We start from the raw sequence: 21,319 nt of genomic DNA on the forward strand, positions 1-21,319 counted from the left end.
CCCTCCCCCCCCCGCCAACCTCTCTCCCCCACTCCCCAGCCCAGCTGACTGATCGCACCTGCCGGGTGTGTGTGGTGTGTATTCCTGCCTATCACTCACGTTCAACCTCTGCAAACATGTACACACATACATGGTTGAAGCTGACACTTATGTTCTCACAAATGGCTCTTTTCACTCACTATCACACCATGCACAGCCCCTGTCCTACATCCATAGCTACACTCCTAACCCAATAGTTTCAATAGCTTCACACTATTCCACGTGCTGCAATTCTTCAGCCATTTTCCTATTAATGGACATTTGTGTAGTTCCCTCTCTGCCACTCAAGAATGACCACTAAACATCGGTCCACATGTCCTTATAAATGAATGTCTTAATTCTCAGAGGCCAGGCCAAGAGCCCTGCAGGGGGAGACTCAGCAGAATTTGGAGACATCCAGATACGTTTCTAAAGTCATTTGTTAGAGTCCAAGAGATGAAAGTGGGCGCCACGGTGTTGAACTCTGGGTGAGTCCACTCACCATAGCAACTCCCAGGCTAATAGGCAGCTACATTTACTGAGTGTCTCGTCAGAGCCAGGAATAGTACCGGGCACTTTATGTACCCGGAGTGGGCAAAAGTAGGTCTACAGGTGTTTGTATGGAAAATAATATAATAATTAATAAATACTAATACGAGAATAAACTCTGTGTTTTCTGTATTCACAACTGTAAACCTACTTTTGCCCACCCCAGTTTGTCAGCATTCTTCCCTTTCCCCATGTGACAGAGGAGACATCAGGTCATTTATCCAAGGTCAGACAGAGAATGGAGGGGCTTCTCCCTGCCACCCAGGTCTCGTCTCCACTGCCCAACCCTCTCCCTTCCCAAGCTGTTCAAATACGTTTCAAAGGCCATTCCCATTTGCAACATGCCAGCCCCTTCCCGAACACAGGCAAGGTCACAGAGAACAAAAAACATCTTGTCGGCTATTTTCTCTCTTCCCTTCCCAACAATAGCTTTATTAGTTTCCCTGGGGATGGCGAGCCCTGCACCAGCTTCTCACAGGCTCCCTGTCCCTGCTCACATGCCCCGGGGGTCCCAGAGTTCAGCACTGCCCAGTGGCATGAGCGGCCTCACATCCGGTGAGAAGGGGCAGATCAATTTTTGAAACCAGAGATCCCCACCCAGATAAGGGCCCTATTCATCTCTCCCAAGAAATCAAAATCAGTGGGGGTGGCCCAGTGCCCAGGCTGGGCGTTCTCCTGGAGGGTTGGAGGCAGAACAGAGCGAGCCCAGATCAGCACTGTGTCAACCTCGTTCGTCTTCATGCCCGGGGATGGGGGAGCTGGGACCTGAGGGGTGGGGGCCACTTTCCAATGAAGGAGGCAATTCCCTCTACATTCGTGACGTTCTGGAGATTTAAATCCCGGCTCAGTGATAGAGAAGGCAAGGCCTGGAAGAGCAAATCGAGGACCAAAGAAGTCTGGGAAGATATCAAGGAGGAGCTGGACCTCTGTGCCATGCCCGGAGGCTCTGCCTAATCTAGTTCTTGCCAACCTCTCCGTTTCATCAGGTGTTTCTCCCCCTCCCCATCCCAACCTCTGCCTACCAGCTATGCTCCAACCCCCGGGCCTTTCAGTTCTTTACTGCATGGGCCACACTCCCCCCTGCCACAGGGCCTTTGCACATGCTGCTGCCTTTCTCTGAAAGGCTCTTCCTGACACTCTTCTAGGCGAGTCCCTTCTCATAATGAGGTCTCAGTGGAGATGCTCTGTCCCCAGAGAGTTCCGCCCTGGCCACTGGTCTAAAGGAGGTACTTACTACTCGAAACCCAGATGTCGGTTACTAACTGGTCATGGCCAGTGGAGTGAGAGGATGTCCAAGGCCTGGCACACAGCAGCATGGCAATCCATACCGGTTCCCACGCCCTCACATCTATGATCTCAGGGACTTGGTAACCAGTGTGGGCAGGGGGATGTCAAAGGCCGACGGAGAAGACTCAGCTACTCCTTGGACGTGGGCAGGGGAGGGATGAGGGGAAGGAAGCCTGATGCCCAGGTCGTGAGCAGGAAGAGTGATGACCCCTTTGACAGAAATGGGGCAGCCTGGAGACGGGCTTTGTGATAGGCATTTAGAGAAGATTCATTCAAAAGGGAGGACAGAAGCATCCTGACAGCTGCTTGATAAGCCTTAACCTTGGTATGCAGCATCTGACCATCTCCTTGGAATTTAAGGATTGCACATAACGGCGCTCCTGTCTGAGGGAGGAGAGACAAAACAACCTTTGGCAAACCTTTCCAATCCGTTAATGTTATGACAAACCTACAAAATGCCACCTACATGCCTGAAGCATGTACCATAAAGAGAAAACAATGTCGAGACACAGTTCCTCACCACAGCCTACAGGGCTCTGTGGGATCTGGCCCCTGCCTACTTCCCCAGCCCCATCTTACCTGTGGTCCCCACCCGCCTTACCAGCTTTCTCTCTGACCCTGACATTAGCCTGGCTCCTGCTGGCCACAGGGCCTTTGGACGAGCTGTTCCCATCACCTGGAATGCTGCCCCTGCTCCTCCTATCCTTGCTTCAGGTTGCAGCTCCAATGTCACTTCCCCAAGGAGCTGGCTCTCACCTCCCTGCCTGCGTAGGTCATGACCGCTCACCTCTTTCTCCTTCTTAGCACGTCTGGCGTTTTTAAACTTATTTGTGCGATTGCTGGACAAATGTCTGACCTCCTCACAAGACTGTGGAGGCTGTGGGTCTGTGACCCTTGTTCATCATGAACCCTCAGGCCTCTCCTGCATGACAGACCTCCCTCTGAACTTGGCCTCCAGGTGGTCCTGCAGGCACCTCCAACTCAATCAACATTTCCAGGTGATCTCATGAACTCCCATCGAAAATGCTTTTTCCTCCTCTTATGTCCTGACATCGGTCAATGGTCCCACCACGCACCCAGGTGCCCAAGACAGAGATCCCACCTGCCTTCTGCATTCGTGGGTCTGCCCTGCACCCAGCTCTGGGAACCAGGAGGGCCCAGGACACAGCTGAGGTCTGTGGGTTCAGCCCAGTGTAACGCTCTCTGCCCTTCGAATCCCACCTCTGAACCCTCTGTATCACCTCCTCCTACGTTTAGTGTTTCTTGGAAAAATACTGGCAGCATATTTAGAAAAATCCAACTCAACCTGCCCTACTGAAATACAAACATCCTTTTCTCTTACATTTCCTGTTTCCCTGAGAAACGGAATGGTCAAAAATAAACCGATAGCACGGCAATATTTGTCTGCAAATATGCTTTTCTTGTTCTCGCTCGTGTGATGTTTATGGCACAGATGGGTTCAGGAGGCCAGTCCGTCTCCCCCGGGACCCTCCTGGGTGCCCCTCACATCCTCAGCGACACAGTGCCACTGGGAGTGGGGAGGGTCTGAATGACTCAAAGTGCTGAAGCCCATCCTGAATCCCATGGTTGTAAGAACCAGGTCTCCATTGCAAGGTTCTTTCATTCCTACTCTTGTCCCTGCTCCATTTCTAGACGATGAAGAAGTCCCCTATACAAGTCAGACGATCCCATTATGGGAACTTATGTTCCTCTTCTTAGTGAAAATAGCTAAATAACAATAGCAATACTTCAGTACCACTTTTTTTTTGCTTTAATTTATGTTCACACATGTAATCTCCTAAGGTTAAAGTGAATGGAAAAATTTGGTTAAAGTTACTCTTGTTGGCGTTGCATAGAAACGATACTGCTTCATTGGGGCTCTAAGCAAAGGGAGCTATTTCCTCTGGTTCAAGGAAACTCCATTTGTGGAATGCCCTGGAATGAGGAGGGAGAGGGAATGGAGGCCTTGAAGCCAGAGGAATTCAAATACTGTTGGTGTCATTTCCTACTGGGTGCCCGCGGGCATGTGTCCTAACCTTTCGGGGTCTCCGTTGCTTTACCTGTAAATGGGAATAGGCCCACCAACAACTGAGGTTATCATGAAGCTTGTATGTCAAACATATGCTCTGAATGTGGATCCAGCCAGAAATTCTCTGGGGTGATTTGAACTAATATTCATGTAAAATTATTCCCCCCAAAAGCCAAATTACCTCCTGATACCTTTCTGGACACTGCTTTGTCTTTTAAAGCTTCCCATTTTGTACCATGCATTGTGAAAACTGCTTTGAAATTATTTAAACATTTATCATTAAATGGATACAATGGATTGATCTGATTTTTCTTAAATATACTGAAACTCTACCTGATTTTTATCTTGTAAATTTTGCATAACCAGCAGCTTTATTGAGACACAATTCACATACCCAAAAACTCACCCTCTGTATAGTGTACGATTCAGTGTTTGTAGTATATTCCCAGAGTTGCGCAACTATTACCACTATGATCTCATTTCAGAACCTTTTCATCACCGCATACCCATTGCCAGTCATTCCCCATTCATCCCTCCAGTCCCTGGCAGCCAGTGGTCTACTATCTGTCTCTATAGATTTGCCTGTGCTGGAAAGTTCATGTAAATAAAATCATACAACATGTGACATGTCATGGTTGGTTCTTTCACTTGGCATGTGTCCTCAAGGTTCATCCATGTTGTGGATGTATCTGTACTTCATTCCTTTATATTGCCCAGTACTGTTCTCTCGTATGGATGGTGCCTTTTATTTTATTATTTATTTATTTATTAAAATACATTTTTATTGATTTCAGAGAGAAAAGGAGAGGGTGAGAGAGAGATTGAAACAACAACAATGAGAGAGAATTATTGATCGGCTGCCTCCCACACCCCCACCACTGGGGACTGAGCCCGCAAACCGGGCATGTGCCCTTGGCCAGAATCGAACCTGGGACCCTTCAGTCCATAAGCCGATGCTCTATCCACTGAACCAAACCAGCGAGGGCATGCCTGACTTTTAAATACATTTTGGAACGGCCCTGAATATGTATTTCCAGTGATTGCAAACTACAAAGGCAAATGAATGTCTTAGCAACTTTGAGTGAAGAAGGATAAGGCTTTGGCAATGCCAGGGGTCAGAAGTACTGACGGCGTCCAGCGGGGCATCCTGTGACCATAATCCTCTAGAGGGAGGAGGGCTTGTCCTGGCAAACCAACACCAGCTCGCAGGTGCTTGCGTTCTGTGTGTCAAACCTTGCCGGCCTCATTCCCCACTGCTTTCAGCCCTTACCAGCGGGGCCCTGAGCCAGACCCTTAGTCCTTGATGGGAGCAAGGAAGATCTCTGCTTCTGGCATATTCTCACAAGTTGATAACGCAAAGGGCTGATAAGAATGTTTAGGAGCCAAAAGCACCCATAAACATGGTAGTGGGCACCCATGAGCAGAGTGAGAGAGAAAATTTCCTCTCGTCCCCACTTTCCCTTACAAAACCATTGCCCCCTCCTCCTGGAAATGACCTTCATGTCCCCAGTGTCATGGTGAGGGGTGAGCAGGAGCCTGGGCGGCCCTGCAGGAGCTGGTCTGAAGCCTCCACTGCAGGGTCTGAGGCTCAGGACCAGCAGGGAGATTTCCACCATCTCTCACACGGGAAAACTACCAAGACCCCAGCAGACACTGGGGCCTAGTGTCAAAGGACGGGACATGTCCCTGGATGTAGGGGCTCCTTTAATGAAGGAGTCATGCCGGCCACGGGTGACAGAGGCCAGCGATTATTCAGTGTCTGCAGGTGGCGGCCCACAGCAGCTGAACAGACGCATCTCATTTAATCCTTTCGAAAGCCCTGTGACAGCTCTAGTGGTTCTCAACCTGTGGGTCGCGACCCCTTTGGCGGTCGAATGACCCTTTCACAGGGGTCGCCTAAGACCATCCTGCATATCAGATATTTACATTACGATTCACAACAGTAGCAACATTACAGTTATGAAGTAGCAACGAAAATAATTTTATGGTTGGGTCACAACATGAGGAACTGTGTTTAAAGGGCCAGAAGGTTGAGAATCACTGTGCTAGCAGGAGCCTTCATTCACCAGTGAGAAAAACAGGATGGAATTAAGTATCTTGTCCAGGTTGGTGGAAGCCAGAGTCCATGCTTTAGGACCAGACTGCCTTTCACACCAGCCCCGGGGCACACGGAGAGGACCCAGGCCCTACCCTCAAGGAGCAACAGGCTGTCGGGGGCAGCAGATGTACAAACAAATGACTTTAACTCAACAATGTAAACATTCAAGAGAAGGATGAAGAAAACGCTGCAGAAGCAAAGAAGATGAGTGGCCATCTGTGGGGGAGGAAGGTGGTTGGAAGAGGTGTCATGGACAAGAGGACATTTGCATTGGGTTTTGACGGTCGAGTTGGAGTTTGCCAAGTAGAGGGAAGAGTGATCCAGGCAGAAGTATCCACAAGGGGAAAGGCACAAAGGTGTGAAAGTTCCTGGAGGACTCAGGAAACATCAGGGCCAAGCACAAGGGTAGAAGGACGGGAGGTGGGGGTGGGGCGGGCAATCCTGGGCGAGCGAGGCTGGCCAGGGTTTCACATTCAACAAGGACCTCAATTTGGATTCTTTCATACTCTCACCACACAATCATTGTAGTGTGCGTGTGTGTGTGTGTGTGTGTGTGTGTGTGTGTGTTGAAAACACTGGTTTGTTCAATGCACAAATTCAACCTAGACCACAAAACTGGTTAACTTGTTTTGGAGCTTTCAAAAACAAATCTGGAGCCTCAAAAACTGGGCTGTCCTCATCTTTCATGAATACATACCGAAGTATTTTCAGATGAAAGGACATACTGTCCTGGATTTGCTCTAAAGTAATCCAGTGTGGGGTGGGTTTTCAGAGGTGACAAGATTGGTGATGGGTATATTAAGGGTCATCATTTTACTCCTTCCACTTTTGCGTATGTTTGGATATTTCCATAATCAACCAGTTTTTTTTAGAGAGCTCCCCCTTACTCTGAGGGGTTCTGGGGAGCCCCACGATGTCCCTCATGGAGAGAGAAGGATGAATGATGGAGAAAGAGGGAATTATGGGGCCAAGAAAGTAGACGGGAGCCAAATTGTAAAATGTCTCGTAAACTATTCTGAGAGGTTTGGAATGAACCCCACTAATGATGGGGAGCCCAGTGCAGAAGTTTTAGTAGGAGCATAACACCACTAGATCCACATTTGGGAAAGAACGCTTCTAGCTGGTGTGTGTATGTGTGTGTGTGGGGGGTGCTGGGGTCAGGGGAGGGCCTAGCCCAAGGCCTGCAGAGACCAGCTGTTTCTCCTCAACACTGTCCTGAGGCTGTGCCCCCAGGAGGACCCAGGCTGAGACAGTGGCCCCAGGTAGAAAGGAAGGATGGGTCTGAGCAAGACCTCTTTTATCTCTGTCTTCCTAGCACCACACTCTGTCGTGGTGACTTATCGCAGAAAGGTATGACTTATTGCAACATAATGAGAATTACTTACTGGTGGTCTCTCTGATGGCTGGGTGTAGCCAGGCCATGCCTATCTACCTCCCTTCTTGGCCCCAGAGCTGGCACGGTGCCTGGCAAGGGTCCCCTGTTGAGTGAATGGATGAATGTAAAGCACAGGGTCGTCTCTGGTCACTACACCAAGAGGGACACGCAGCATCGACTGGGGACCAGCTCCGCGTTGAGCGGTGCCTTCTGCGCTTCCATTTTCAGTTCCTCGCTTATCCCACCCAGGCACCCTGCAAGTTAGGTGTCATTGTGGCCATTCTGCAGATGGAAAAACTGAGGCTCAGAGAGATTAAGAAGCACCCCCCCCCAATTCACCCAGCATGACACACGACGCACAGTAGCCCCTCAATCAGTGCCCGTGGGTTGGACTGAACTGATGTGAAATCACAGGACACCACTCCCACTGCCTGAAGGGGAGTAGAAAACAATTTCCTCTCCACACAGAGCTTCCAAAACGGCCGCGGTTTCTCTGCGGAGAGGAGATGGGGACAAACAAACCGGGCGCATGGTTTGTCCATTAACATGTCAGCCCTCGAAACGTCCGTCTCCATTTCGCTCTTGGCTCCCTGGTGAGGGGCTCCCTCCATTTCAGATGCCTGGTGTGTGTTCCCTTCTAAAAAAAACCTCTCGATGCTTTTGAATTAGGCAAATGAGCACGGGCAACGTTCGCCTTTTTCCTCTTTCATTTGAAAAGCATGTGGCGTGCCAAGGGGCCGCTGGACGGAATGTTCAGAGGCCCCATAATAGAGCGACAGAGGCTGCCAAGCTCCTAATCACTAACCAGACCGGACCGTGTCAGCCCTTGGGACGTAGAGACCCCTGGCCCAGCACCATGAGGAAAGTGGGAACGCCGTAAAACCTCAGGGAGTCGGTCCAATGCCAAAGCCTCCTTCTGAACATCAGTTTACTCAGGCGTCTAAGTGCAGAGTGCGGAGAACAGAAGGGTCTTAAATGCAGGTGTCTACCGACCACCTCCTCTCCACCGATGCCCTCTCTCCAGAATCTGTGACCAGCGGCATCCATAGCTCCTGGGCTCCTGTTAGAGATGCTAAATCTCAGGCCCCACGCCAGGCCCCCTGCTCGGGCTCTGCAGATGCTCAGGGGATTCGCTGGCAGGTTCAAGTTTGGGGAACACGGGTCTCCTTACCCACATGATCTTGGCTACGTCGCTTGGCCTCTTGGCTTTAGTTTATTCTTTTGTACCACGAAAGGCATTCGCTTAAATGGCTTCTAGACCCGAAGCCCTGTAATGTTTAAGGCCTGCTTGATCAATACCAGCCTTTGACCCCAAAATGTCCATGGGAGCTCCCCCCATGTTCCAAAGCCTCAGGTTCCGCATTGGTCAGGTATCAATGGGCAGGTGTTCGGGGAGGGTCCCTGGGCTGAGCTGTGCTAGGGGATGTGGAAGTGAGGGTGACCAGCATCCTGGAGGTTCCAGGGCAGCCCCATCTGAAAATACGTCACGTCACGTCCCCCACCCCTGAATCTCTCATTTGGCTTGTGCTCCAACTCATGCTGACTGACTGCATTGATGGCCCCAGTGAATGGCCTCCCTGCATCCATGTCTTTTCCAGGTCCTTCCAACAAGAGGTGGAGTCTGTTTTGCCACCTTGAACCTGAGATGGCCTGGTGACGTGCTGGCCAGGACACCACAGCAGAAGTGATGTCGGGGTTCTGAGCCTAGTGCCCTGGGCACAGCATGAGAGTGGCAGGAGAGTGGCTTTGCTGCGACACCCACGCTTGAGGGTGGGTGATGCTGAGGCAGGGTAGCAGCACCGTCCGGAGAGTCAGGCAAGGCTGGGTCCTTGCTACCTTGCTCCCTTCGTCGTTTGCTTAATTCTCTTTTTTATGGATCGCTTCACGAATTAAATGCGTGTCATCCTTGCGCAGGGGCGATGCTAATCTTCTCTGTATTGTTCCAATTTTAGTATATGTGCTGCCGAAGACAGCACTTCTGCCTTTTTCTTAGGGCAGGAATGAACCGGAAACTCATTCACACTAGGGTGAAAAAGACTTTCTCCAGGTTTAACCCCTGTTAGGCATTCTTAAAAGGGGATCAATGGCTTTGCTAAAAGACGACCTCTAACTGAAAAAGAAATCGCAGCCAGAGGGTCAGCAGGGCAGCCTGGGTTTTGTGGCTGCGGTTCCCACATGGCTGTGTGGTAGTGTCGGCACAGGGCACCTGGCTGGGAGGGCGTGAAGGGGACTTGGTCCAGCCCGTCTTCACTTGCTGAGCCTGCTCCTGGGGTGGCTGCTTTTCAGCTGGAAGGGAGCAGTCCCTTTCCTAACTCACTCCAGGTCTCCATACACGTTCCTCCCTACTCCAGAGAGAAGGACAGAGGAGCAGTGGGGGTGGCCAAGAGGGACCCACAGCATCCACTGGGGACCAGCTCCATGCTGAGCACTGCCGGCTGCACTTGCCCTTTTATGTCCTGGTGTATCCTGCCCGGTAACTCTGCAAGTTAGATATCATTATGGCCATTTTACAGATGGGAAAACGGAAGCTCAGAGAGATTAAGAAGCACCCCCAAGTTCACCCAGCTAAGAAGTAGTGGAGAAGGCATCCTGACTCAGTTCTGTGTGCCCATCCTGATGCCCAGGGGAGACTTGCCAGGGTTGAGAGTGGTGACCGGTAGGTACGAGTCCTGGACTCAGATTCAATTGTGCCTGCTCGCCCTTGGCATCTCATTCTCTCCTGGACAGAAAGGATGGAGTGAGCTGTGTAAGCACAGGCGGGGGGGGGGGGGGGGGGGGGAAAGGGGGAGAGAGGGGGGCTCCGAATTTCCACAAAACGCCCTGTTTACTTATCGTTGCACAGCTGGGCTGGATTAGTTCAGCTTCATAAATAGCTTTCGAAAACCCGCGGCTGGAAAAGTCCGATTTGCCCTGGAGAATGCACAGAGGCCCCACCCACATGCACCAGCGCCCCTGCCATGTGCCCGAGCCTCACCTCTCCAGTTTGTAGCCCATCTCTGCGACCTTCTTTGGGCCTCAATAAAAAAACAAACAAAAAACTCTTAGCATTATCCCCACCCCCTCCCCACCTTTGTCCAGCTCTAGAAAGGCCAGATTGGAAGAAGCAGCCGAGAAGAGGAAACGTCTTTTAGGCGGAGCTGCCTGGACTTCCTTTAGCTTCCCGCCTCATTTCCACGAGCCCTGGATCTTGAGGACACGAGGGGCTGGATTTGGGGCCATGGGTGAAGCCCAGGCGCCTTCATTCCTGAGGGGCAGCCAAGAGGGGCCCCGGGGTGGCCTCAGAGGGCAGCCAGAATGTGTTTTCTCAGTCACACTTCGGTTAACATTCCAGAGGGTCACCGACCGGAGGGACTCACAGATCACAAAGGCTCTGCCCCGGGTGCAAGGGGGCTGCGGACCTCCAGAGCCCGCACGCCAAAACGTCCCTTCGCACAAGCGAGGGGAGAGGTTGCGCGACTTTCTTTTGTTTCTAAGAGGGGGCTGAGATGCCCCCCACCTGAAAGTTAAGCACCTTGGACACTTGTAATGGATCTTGCATTTTTGTAGAAGGGGAAACGGAGGCCCAGAGAGGAAAGTCTCATGATCAAGGTCACCCCGGTGACCAAGTTCAGATGAGAGCCCCCAGAAGCATTGCTTAGGAGCACGTGTGTGTGCGTGGGGGAGGGGGAGGTGGGAGGAACCTGCTCTTCCTGAACACATTTCCTCAAAGTGGGTCCTTTTCAACAGGGTGTAGCCACAAAAGGTTGACCAGATAGCTGTCCTGATGAAGCTCAGAGGCGCTAGCAGAAGTGTGAAGGCAAGATTGTAAGCCATGGAGAAGGCAGGTAGTCAAAGGTTGATAACCATTTGCCGGGTGCCTTCTTGCCATCCCACCTGCCCTGACATCTCCCCTGGGCCCACTCCCCACAATTCCTGCCCTCCAGCACCTCCAGGGACCTGTCAAAGGGTAGATCCTTTCGATCATACAGCACAGATCCGTACCAACCAATGGCAGCCCCCAACATGCCCACCTAGGCCCAGCTGGCATACCTGGATGTGCCCCTGGACCCCTGGAAGCCAGGAGTGCTACATCCCAATTCATTGCTTTTTCCTCCTTGCCACTCATTCAGCCCATATGTATGGAGTTCTCAGCTCCATACCAGAGGCCAGGGTACAGCAATGAACAAGGTTTCTGCCTTTGTGGAGCTCACTCAAATTGAGAAAACTGGGGTGAAAACTGCGAGAAAACTGGTTCCCTCTATAATAATAAGAGGGAACGCGGGTCCAGGGTGGGGTGGCCGCACTCTGTTGGTGCCCTCTCCTTCCCCAAGAGCGGGTTCAGATGGGAGGAGATGACAGTAATGCTCACTGGTGTCAGATACGACACCCTCCATCTCACAGGGCCCCGAGGTTTTCCAACCCAAGGACACTGCGGAGTCCCCGGCTCATAACAAATGATGCTCGTGAGCACGCGGCCCTTCCTTCTATGAGGCAATCCTCCGAGGCCTTTGCCAAGACAAAGTGTTTGGCCTTCTGCCTTGAAAGTTGATCTCTTCCGAGTCTGATGATTGCTTTTCTGAAACACAGGGACAATGACATCACTGCTCCTTCCCTGGCTTGGGGAGTGGATGGTCAGCATGAAGTCAGGGTTTGGCACCGTGCCTGCTCTTTGCCAATGCCCAGGGAGGTCCGGGGTGGGGGCCTGGAATGAAGCAAGCTTGTGAGGGAGGGGGGTCTCCAGAGGCTGGGGGCGGGGGTCACTTTCCAATCTGTTGCCAGCGTCTGGGTCTGCCCTGCTGTACACATGGAGGCAGCATTCCGATGGGGGCTGAGCTGATATTCAGTAACTACGCACCTGCCTGGCCATGCCACTTGTTAAAATATTTTTTTAAAATATGTTTTTATCGATTTTCTTTAGAGAAAGAGGAAGGGAGAGGGATAGAGGGATAGAAACATGGATGAGAGAGAAACATCATCGATTGGCTGCCTCCTGCATGCACCCTACTGGGGATCAAGCCTGCAATCTGGGCATGTGCCCTGACCAGGAACTGAACCAGCGACCTCTTGGTTCATGGGTTGATGCTCAACCACTGCGCCACACCAGCCAGGCCTGTTGTTAAAATATTGACATGCTTGCATTCCCATTGGATACCATTTGCTGGGGTACCTTCCTACCACCCCACCTGCCCTGCCATCTCCCCTGGGCCCACCATTCCTGCCCTCCAGCCCCTCTAGGGAGTGTCCGGCAGTCCTCCGATGGTCAACGCCTGTGTGATGCCACAGAGAAAGTGTGGCTCCTCCTCCTCACAAAGGGATGGGAATACTTTGGCTGGTCTCTGTGTGGCATGGCACCCGCAGGAAGGCACTCCCAGGTGAGGAAGGGCCAGGCCTGCCTCTTAGGCTCCTGGGCCTGGGCCCTGCCTGTACGACCCAGGGTCAACATCTCCTCTGCCGCAGGCGGGAAGGCACCTGGGGGTGTTCCAGTCCAGCCACTCTCTGTACCGAGGAGACCTGGCAGCTCACAAAGGGGGAGTCATTTGTTCCAGCCAGCGAGTGACCATGTGAGCCCTCTGACTGCCTTTAGGCCGTGATTCTCAAGGAAATCTCTCCCGTCCCCAGGGGGGCCTGACTTTGGGGTGCAAGGTCATGATGCGGACGCGACTTTTTCTTCCAGCTAGAGCACAGCTTTCCCAAGAACAAAAAGCAAGTCAGTGCCACGCAATGGGAAGTCTGGGCCAGGGCAGCCAGCCTGAGCGCTCGAGGGGCCAGTGCCTGGCGGATGCCAGGGGAGAGGAGGTGGTATCGCCGCCATGATACCCAAGGCGAGCCAAGGCCCTGGCTTCAAAGACCAGGAAGACATTCCAGACATTCTCCCACGGGCTCCCTTTGCACCCATGGCCAGTTTAGTGGAACACCCACCCTGTTCTCTGGTGTGAGTGGACTTCTGCTTCAGCCCCATCAGGGAGTTGGTCGCATCGCGTGATGGAGGAACCTGGCGTGTACCTATGCGGAGGTTTCCGCTCGGCAGCCTGCGGGCCGAATGTGGCCTGCAGTTCCATGTCATCGGCCTGCTCAGAGTCTGTGACTTTTTAAAAAAATGGAATAAGTTGCCAACAATAATGAAGTGGGAGATTTTATATAAACACTTGGATACTGGGCTTTTCTTGAGTAATTATTGGGGCTCTGGCTACCTGTGTGTTTCTGCAGGCAGAGCTGGCTCCTTTTATTATTATTATTTTTAATCCTCATCCGAGGTTATGTTCATTGATTTCAGAGAGGGGGGGGGGGAGGGAGAGAGAGAGAGAGAGAGAGAGAGAGAGAGATTGTCTTCTATACGTGCCCCAGCCAGGGACTGAACCTGCAAGCTAGGTATGTGCCCTGACCTGATCAGGACCCCACAATTTTTGGTGCACAGAATGATGCTCCAACCAGCTGAGCCCCCGGTCGGGTGGGCCAGCTCCTTTCAGATGGGGCATGGATTCCTATTTGCCACCACCCACCCCATCTCCCCGGCTGGCTTTGGTCATTTGCTGGATTTGCCCTCCGTGCTTCGAGTCTTGCTCCATGGCACTGCCTTGCTTTTGGTTTCCTGGGAAAGCTGTGCTCTGGGTGGAATCAACAGACCACTTCAGCATCCATGATCTCTGTCCCCACGTTCAGGGGCAGCTGTGGCTGGCCATCTGGTCACGATTCCTGAGGTTCCTTCCGTCCCCTGCCCACCTCCTTCCCCAGCAGTGCCAGGCTCCCCAGCTCCCAACATGCCACCCCTGGGTGCTGCAGACCACTGCCTGTGCAGACATTGCTGACCACCTGTGATCAACACAGCACGGGGGTCCAAGCACCGGGAAGACATACTTCCTGACTTTTAGTTTGAAGGATCTTAGTCATGCTGTGCAGAACAGACAAAGACACCGATGACACTGTAAAGGCCAGATATGCTGCTTTGCATGAAAGGTTTCGAAAGACAGATCCCGTGTGCTGGGAAAGGGTGGAGGATCAGGAAAGGAGGGTGAAGGAGGAAGTGCTTGAGATGAGCCTGGAAAGATGACCAGGATCTCAGGGCTGAGAATTGGTGAAGGGAGGAAAGAGGGTGCCAGGCAGACAGAGGGAATGGCGGGAGCAGAGGCCGGGCGGGGTGCAGGGTGTGAGCAGAGGGTGCATATGCAGCCGAGTGTGGCCAGTGCGCAGAGGCAGGACGGGTGGCAGGGGGAGGGGAGTGAGGTGAGAGCAAAGGTGGGAAAGATGGTGGACCCATGCCTGGGAGGGGGGCTGTGATTGCCGAGGTGGGGGCTGGGATTAGCTGAAGGCTGAGAACCTCTTCCAAGTGCAGACAAGGGTGAGGAGCACCAGGAACAGCAGGTGTTTCAGGGAAGGCCTGTGCCCAGAGGTAGGAGGGGAGGGGACACTGGGCACGCTCCCATCATGGGACGAAGGGGGAAGTAGAGCACATGGAGGAAGCAGCAGCTGTTCTGAGAAGTCGGGGTTCCCATCTGGAAGAGGCGGTGCAGGTATCCAGCCCAAACCCTCTGTTGCCCCGCAGGACACTGGGCCAGGGTGGCCGCTGGGGGACATGCATCCCGGGGGCCAAGCTGAGCCCTTGGATCTTCCTCGGTGTCTGACACGTAGCAGGCTTCCAGGAAAGGTGTGCCGAGGTGATGACAACGCCGGTCCCTCCCTAGAACTAACTTGGCAAACTTGGTAAGATGGAAGGCGAGGCCCCGCACGCCTGCTCGGCTGGTGATGCATTCCAGGGGAAGGCGGCATCCTCCCCTCCTACCTCTGCCAGGGGCCCCTGCTCTTTGAAGGGAGCCCTACACGATGCACTTATGTCCCCAGCGGGGGCTTTCAGTTCCAAAGTAGGGGCGACGCTGGCTCAGGAGTTGGGTGCAGTGAGTTGCGCGGCTCCCCCTTCCTGCCCGTCCTCCGCCCAGCCGTGCTAGGGGCATGGGCGGTGGTAACCGCGGGCTGGTGGCTTCCTGCGGCTGCGGCAGGGCTGGGCATCGGAGCTGGCACGGTCACACTCGCCGCAGCTCTCTGAGCATTGGGAACACAGGAAGGGCTGCGTTTTTAAGTTCCCTTTGTTTTCAAGGAGGGTCCGGAGCCCACGGGGAGGAGAAAAACAAAACCAGGAAAACAGATGACTTGCTTTGCAAAGACAGTGTGTGCATTGGCTGTGGCTTCTGGAAGGTCTAATGCACCCCTGTCCCTGCCCACATGTGTACATCCACACACATGTTCACCCACACGTCCACACGTGCACACCCACGCATCCACACATGCACACCCACACACCCACACACCCACATGTGTACACCCATGCATCCACACATGCACACCCATACATGCACACCTACACATCCACACACGTGCACACTCACACATCCACATGTGCACAGCCACACATCCACACGTGCACACCCACACACCCACATGTGCACACACATGCATCCACATGTGCACACCCATACACGCACACCCACACATCTACATGTGCACATCCACACATCCACACCCATGAACACCCATGCATCCACACATGCACACCCACACATCCACACACACTCACACCCTGTACTTATACCTTTCTCAAGCACACAGAGGCATAGACACACCCAGAAGCTGAGATTATGTCCACATAGACACCACCCATACCTAACAGTGGGGCATCCACACATGCAGGCGGCACATGAAACACACATTTTAGAAACGAGGAGATTCCTGAGTACAGAGACACACACCAGATATTCAGATTCATGGACACACACACAGACATGCTGGGGAGCTCTGGGATAGGCATTCTCATAGAAAGACTCACAGACTGAACACACACACGCACACACACTCATGCCCTCATTGCTGCTCCTCACCCTCGGCTCCACCTGCACAAACACAGAGTATTTTTACAAGGCACCAGGGAGCCAGCTGGCCCTGGGGAGCCTGTGGTCTTTCACGGGGACCCACAGCTCTCATCGCTGCACACCCCTCAGCTGCTGCCCACCTGCCGTGGCCCTCAACCCCTGGAGCCAGAGAGCAGGCAAGACGATGTTTCCAAGGCTCCAGGATGCTGAGGGCAACAAGTCCTTTTTCCTTTTTCCTTTTGGTGTTTGTGCTTCTAGAATGTCCCACATGTGCACACCCATGCAGTGCCCTCGTTTAATTGATAAGTTTGAATTTCTCTCTCACACAATAAACTCTTTACAATTAAGGAGCGATGCGAGGAGAGAGGCAGGGCGTGGCCGAGGAGGCCTGAGGGGCTCCCCCGGAGTTCTGTACGTTCCCAAAAGGGGCTGGATTGAGAGGCTGGCAGAGAAGATGTGGGGTGCGGCGGGGTCTGCACAATCCCTCCAGCCACAGAACGAGGAAGGAAGATGAAAAGCCGCCCAATCTCAGCTCCCGGCTGGGAGGGGCTGAGCTCTCCTGGAACTGGTGCTGTTACTGGGAGTGCTTCCTTTGGGGTGTGTCCAACTTTCCTGATGGAAACGGAAAAGTGGGGGCCTTTTCCTGGAGGAAGAGGCTCCTTTCCCCCTGAGGCGAGGCCCAGGAGAGCTGTGAACAGACGGAGGTCCAGGAAAGTGACCTCTAGGTCTCAGAGAGGCGACGAGAGAGCCCAGCTGACATCTGGGCGACATCTGTACAGGCCTTTGCAAACCCCACAGCTCTACGTCATGCAAAGAACCCTTTGCCACCCCCTTATGATATATACAAACACCGTCGTGAAAGTGTTTGTGTTGAGCAGTTGGTAATTCTGAGCTTAACTATGAGAGAGGCTGGAAAGGCAGGGCCTCCTGGGTGAGGCTCAGGCAGCAGCACAAGACCAGGATGTGGCCGAGGGAGTTGGCTCATTTCTTCTGTGAGAAGCCGACCTCGCCCTGGTGACCAGGCCCCAAACAGCTCCCCCTTCTCTCACTATCTCTCCTGTCATCCGCAGGCTTATTCGGACACTTTCTAAATGTTCTTCTTTCTCTTTTGCCAGGGTCCCACCCCGGGAGTCTGTTGCAATCATCCTTGTCCAGGTCCCGAGTGTGAGTATCTCTGAGCATGTTCTCCTTCAAAGCTCCTCCAACCAAATCTCAATGGAGCCTGGACCAGGGTGGGGAGGCCCCGGTGGGGTGGCTAAGGGCACATGTCTGCAGAGGGGCCTGGGTACTAGGGCTGGGATGAGGGCAAGGAGGGTGAGGCCCTGGCCTCAGTCACAAACATTAAGGGGGTGCCTCAAACTCAGTATTTCAAATGAATATGGCAGTGCAATATTTTTAAACATAAAAATCACATACATGTACATAAATCTATGATGAACAAAATACTGACATTTTACATAAAGGCAGGATATGACCCTGCACTTGCATGGGCCTGACTCACTTGTCCCACTGTAACCATGACCCTGACCCTAACCTAACCCTAATCCTAACCCAACCCTAACCCTAACCCTAACCCTAACCCAACCCTAATCCTAACCCTAACCCTGACCCTGACCCTGACTTTGACCCTGACCCTGACCCTAACCTAACTCTAATCCTAACCCCAACCCTAACCCAACCCTAACCCTAACCTGACCCTGACCCTGACCTAACTCCAACCCTAACCCAACCCTAACCCTAACCCTGACCCTGATCCTAACCTAACTCTAACCCTAACCCTAACCCTAACCCTAACCCTAACCCTAACCCAACCCTAACCCCACCTGAGTCCTGGCCCTTCGTGGATTTGAGTCTTGGCTTTGCCTCTTATGAGCTTGGCATGCTTATCTTTTTAAATAAGTGGACGTATAGTTTACATACAGTAAAAGATACATGTCTGAAGAGTACAGTGACATACCATTTACACAAGCATACAGCTGCGTGACCACCTCTGAGTCAAGACATTTCCAACAGAACATTCCTTCTCAGGACACCCTTTCTTGCTTAAAACCCGTCACTGGGATTTCACTGCTGGGATGAAGATCAGACCCCTTGGTCCCGGCGCCTGCCGGGGCTGCAGGTGTGTCCCCTACCTCTGCGTGGGAAGTCAGATACGGGTGTGTTTCACCCAAAACTCCAGCCTAACACACCCACTGCTGAGCCTTGCGACGCCAAACTTGACCCTGAATTCAACAGCAAGCCTAATGCCAGCCCTAACGCCAACCCACGCTGGAGGGACGTTTTAAGATGCCTTCAAAGAGCAGATGCTGTTTGACGCGTCATTTTTTGCACCTATTTTGAAATCCTCAGCTCTTTGGGCCCTTAGGCCAGCTGAGCACACCTTCTGCCCCGCTCTGCCTAAGGCTTACGGATGGACCCTGAAGTTCCTTCAGGGGCAAGGAGAAGAGAATCAACATCCACCTGAAGTTAAATAACTCACAGATCCTGAGAGCAGCGGGCCCTGGCTTCCAGGGACGGGCAGTCGTAGGGGCGCTGCAGCTTTCCTGAGAGCTCAGTAGTCATTATGCTCCTTTTTAAAAAATCATGTGTTTATGTTTTTCAGAGAGAGGGAGAGAGAGAGAGAGACATCAATGATGAGAGAGAATCATCGACCGGCTGCCTCCTGCACGCCCCCCACTGGGGATCGAGCCCGCAGCCCAGGCATGTGCTCTGCCGGGGAATTGAACTGTGACCTCTTGATTCGTGGGTTGACACTCACCCACTGAGCCACACCGGCCAGGCAATTATACTTCTTTTTTTTAAAATATATATTTTATTGATTTTTTACAGAGAGGAAGGGAGAGGGACAGAGAGCTAGAAACATCAATGAGAGAGAAACATCGATCAGCTGCCTCCTGCACACCCCCTACTGGGGATGTGCCCGCAACCAAGGCACATGCCCTTGACCGGAATCCAACCTGGGACCCTTCAGTCCACAGGCCGACGCTCTATCCACTGAGCCAAACCCGTTAGGGCCAATTATACTTCTTATGAAACAACTCCTATGTGCCAGGCATTCAAGGGCTTTATATTCATGATCTCATTTGATCTTCCCACCCAGGCGAGCAGGTGGGCACTGCGAAGATTTCCGTTTTATAGATGAAGACACGGGGGCCCAGAAGGAACAACCGACTTGCCCAAGGCCATCCAGCCACAGTGGTGATGGAGGATGTGAACCAGGGCGAGTCGGGCTCCAGCATCTCCACTCCAAAGCCTGTTTTGCCCAAGCCAGAGCCCTTTTAATGTCACCAAAGGCAGGAAATGAACAGTCTATGGGGTGAGGAATTTGCTTTTGGCTCTTACGTTGACTTCCTACAAAAACAAGTCAGATAGCGAAGGGCCAGGAGCTCGGTGACCGCTCCTGTTGGTTCACCCGGCGCCAGAGAGACGCTGCGTATTGGCAGATGGGGTCTGCCCCGGGCAGATAAAGGTGTTACAGCAACTCTTGGACCAGCGGCTTGGTTGCATAACGCAGGGGTGTTGGCATATGTGGGTGAGCGTGCTGCTCCCATATCGCCAGGCACACGGCGGCGCCCTGGCTGCTCCAGCGCTGATTGCTGGGACGTGGCAGGAGGAGAGGGTGCTTTATCTCTCTGATAGTGGAGAAGGCAACCGGCAGCTTGAGTAGGGGGCTCTGCTCCCGCTGGTCCGTGCGCCCGGCGGAGGCGGGCACTGGCCTGGAGTGGGGGCACTGGCCTGGCATTTGGAACCCCAGATCTGACATTTTGTAACTGTGTGACCTCGGGCCACTGACGCCCTCTTTCAGGGCCTCTGGGTCTCTTCCGTAATGAGACTGTTTGTGAGTGTGCAGTTTTGGTAAGTTCTAAATTCGTGGGAACTGGCATTAACAGTGTGATCTTGAGAAAGACACCCGCCCTTTGGGGCCCTGGGTTATTGTCTTTTAAATCTGGGAACTATTGGGATGGCCAGATGATCTCTGAGGTTCCTTCCTGCTCTGAGAGCTCATGGCTGTGAATCTGTAAGCCCTGTGCTCGGGGTTTGGGCAGGAAGGTCCCGGCTGGGGCAGAAGCCCGCTAGGCATTCAACAGCTAGAGGGCAAACAACCTCCTTAACCTTCTCCTTCCTACTTATTTCTCAGCTTGGCTCAGGGGTTGACTCTACAACGGGTAGAGAAATGAACCCCAGAGCCTGGGCAATCCCTGCTTCATGGTGTTTTCCTAATCTCATTTTTCGTTTAGGTAATGCACACAGGGTTCGCAACGCCCAGGGACTGCCATGACGTCTTCGGCACTCCCATCATGGGGCAGTCGTGGAGAGTCACACAAAGCCTGTCATTTGGCCAGCACTTGACAGTTGGTATACAGTGGTCAAGGGCGTTGGCTGTGAAACCGTCAAGTTCTATCCTAGCTCATTCCCATAGAGGTGCAAGATTTTAGGCAAATTACTTTCACTTTGTACCTCAGTCTTCTCATCTGTCAAACGGGAGAAATAATAGTACTTTGCCCCATAGGGCTGTTGGCCAGGATGAATTGGTTGGACATCATGTAAAGCAATAGGGGTTCCACTAGGGGGCCTCAGGGCCAGTGTTGGGGTGGGGGAGGGCTCCAGCCCCCAGCCCCTCACAGGCTCCACAAATACACTTCTACTTGTCTGAGCCCATGGATTCAGCTTTGATTTAGAGAACAGAGTCAGAAGATGTGCTATGGATGAGCATTGGGCTTCACACCAAGAGGCCCTGGTGTGCCCTGCAGCTCATAGCTGGGTGCACCTGGCGTGGGCCCACCTCTCTGTCTACTGGCAGCAATGTGGGGTGATCTTGCCGGCCTCTCTGAGTGCTGCAAGGATTGAACGTGGCTCCATGGCATCACCCGATATGAGAACAGCCTAAATAAGTTCTGCACAAATGTCAATAAGTGGTAATTAAATTACAGACAGTCAGGCAGGGCTGGCCTCCTGCTGGCTCTCTGTCTCAGGAGAGGGGCTTGCTGCAGACCACAGGCTCTGACGCTGGTGTAGTTCCGGGTGCCTCGGAGCAGGCTAAGGGGTGTGTATTCTGGATCCCCTCCTAGAGAGTCTGATTTAGAGGGTCTGTAGGCCCAGGAACTGCATATTACACAGGTGCCCTG

The 21,319-nt window shown here is 52.8% G+C and overlaps 1 protein-coding gene, 1 long non-coding RNA gene and 1 other non-coding gene across 4 annotated transcripts in view; 1 reads left to right on the forward strand and 2 right to left on the reverse strand.

Annotated features, from left to right (window-relative positions):
* SYN3 (synapsin III) overlaps positions 1-21,319 on the reverse strand; it is a 388,952-nt gene that overhangs the window by 64,218 nt on the left and 303,415 nt on the right. The window lies entirely within an intron of this gene.
* Positions 9,223-9,332, reverse strand: LOC118652237. The gene has a single exon (XR_004966504.1). It is a non-coding gene; the product is annotated as a U6 spliceosomal RNA (small nuclear RNA).
* LOC118650005 lies at positions 14,835-19,509 on the forward strand. The gene is made up of 3 exons (XR_004965826.1): positions 14,835-15,033; positions 17,309-17,357; positions 19,294-19,509. It is a non-coding gene; the product is annotated as an uncharacterized LOC118650005 (long non-coding RNA).

The sequence above is a fragment of the Myotis myotis genome, unplaced genomic scaffold, assembly GCF_014108235.1.
Source record: "Myotis myotis isolate mMyoMyo1 unplaced genomic scaffold, mMyoMyo1.p scaffold_m19_p_3, whole genome shotgun sequence".
NCBI classification, from domain to species: domain Eukaryota; kingdom Metazoa; phylum Chordata; class Mammalia; order Chiroptera; family Vespertilionidae; genus Myotis; species Myotis myotis.